This window comes from Mesoplodon densirostris, chromosome 1, assembly GCF_025265405.1.
Source record: "Mesoplodon densirostris isolate mMesDen1 chromosome 1, mMesDen1 primary haplotype, whole genome shotgun sequence".
Taxonomy (NCBI): domain Eukaryota; kingdom Metazoa; phylum Chordata; class Mammalia; order Artiodactyla; family Ziphiidae; genus Mesoplodon; species Mesoplodon densirostris.
The window spans coordinates 136585405-136587434 of NC_082661.1; the positions used below are offsets into that span (position 1 = coordinate 136585405).

The 2030-nt window shown below is 39.5% G+C and overlaps 1 pseudogene; it reads left to right on the forward strand.

Moving 5' to 3' along the window:
• The first annotated feature begins 220 nt into the window (after nt 1-220).
• LOC132488592 (inositol polyphosphate 1-phosphatase-like) lies at nt 221-1779 on the forward strand (annotated as a pseudogene).
• The last annotated feature ends 251 nt before the right edge of the window (nt 1780-2030 follow it).

The window sequence follows — 2030 nt, forward strand, 5'->3', positions numbered from 1 at the left end:
AGCTAGAGAGAAAGTAAATTATAGTTGCACTAATTTTATTTAGTGACAATTTAAATGTCTAAAATTTTATTTTATGATGCCACAGGAATATTATTCACTTTGAAATTTAAACTTAAATTCCCTCAAGTCAAATTTGTTGTGTTTTGATTGATTAATTGGCCATTGTTTCATTAGTAATCATCTGTAATTAGGAATACTAGATGCTTTTAAAATGTTTGAAATGACATATGTTGCTACCTTTTGTACAACAGTAGAGCTTCTTAGCAAAGTCCTTAATGGTAACAAGTTGGCATCTGAAGCATTCGCTACACTTGTTCATCAGGATGTCACCTTTATGTACCCAACTCTGGATTCAGTAGAGGTCAACATTCCACAGGACATTTTGGGAATTTGGGTGGATCCCCTAGATTCAACTTACCAGTATATAAAAGGTTCTGCTGACGTTAAATCCAAACAAGGAATCTTCTCCTGTGGACTTCAGTGTGTCACCATCTTAATTGGTGGCTTAATTGGATATACAAATAGGGGTGTCCCTGATGTTTGTCATCAACCAGCCTTTGTATCACAAGACCTAAACACTCTCAGTTGGAAAGGACAGTACTACTGGGGCTCTTCTTACATGGGGACCAATATCCATGCATTTCAGCCCCCATTTCTAAAAGAAACAGTAATGAAATGCAGAGCCAACTGACCAAAAACACAGCTCTCAGGTGGAATTCTCCCACTGGTTTTCAGCTATCAGTACAAGTGAAAAGGAGACTATCAAAATCTCACTGCCACCTTTGTTACTGGGTTGGTGTGCATTGTGTCAAATAGCTTCAACTGAGGAGGTCAATGGAAGACCTGGGCCAGCAATCTCAGGCCTTATGATAGCAAGTAGAGAATTGCAGACTACCACTTTGGGCTTAAGCACAAAGCAAAGTTTATTAAAGCATAGTTTTAATCTCAGAGGGAGAGCAGGCTATTTCTGCAAAGTGAAACCAGCCCTCCTGTACAGGTTTAAGGGTGTTTATAAGGAGAGTTCTGTGAGGAGGTGGGGTGTGATCATGGGTGAGTGACAGGGGATCATTATTTGATTGACAATCCTGAGTTATGTAACAAGTTCATTATTGTGCATGCCCTTACCCTAGCTTCACTAAGAAAAACCCATGGGGCAGGGGGGGAGCAAAACCACATGCAGATTTTAGTATAATGATGGTATAATGAGTTTGGGTTTACTCTAGGTTTTATACGCCTGTCTAGTCTGGACATGAGCAGCCGGGGGAAGTTCATTCGTGTTACTGTGCTCCCTCTTTATTAGGAAAAGTTGCCCACCACCTGACCATAGTTTTGCATGTTCTGGGTGGAGTCAGGGGAGGGTTCCCAGATGGTTGGGGTGTGACTTGATTATTTCCCTCTTTTCACCACCGTCACCTCCTTGCTGCTAATGTCTGACCAACTACCTAACACTTGTATGTGGAGATAGCCTATTCCAGACAGCTAAGGCTGCTTACAAGAGCCCTGAGTTGTCCAAGGTCTTGCTGACATTTATATATCTTCAGAAAAGATATATCTTTTCACATTCAAGTGAGTGTCTTTTACTGTTAATGTCAAACTCAGGGCCATGGGTGAGGGAATGGTAAACTTAAAAGAATTCTTGGAATGGAATCCAGAAACTGGAGTTGGTACCACATGGAAAATGAAGGTGCCATTGGAGTTAATCAGTGGGCCAAAAAGGGAAGACTAATTGCACACAGATCAAGAAAGCAGCAAGAGACATTTCTGAGCTTCCTTATCTAAAATCTTGAATGTGCAGGTACACACTACATAGATAAACTTTGTCCTCATATGCTTATAAACTGAACTGTGAAACTGTTTTTCACATCTCTATCTTTTGAAGGTAGTTTTGTGCTTGTTTTGAAGGTGAATAGTCAATATTCACCTTCCTCTTTTGAGGAACATATATATATCACTAAGTTCTAATAACATTTTTTTCTGTATTGCAAAATGTGATCTTGGAATAGTTTTTATTTTCTCCAAAATTCGTTTTT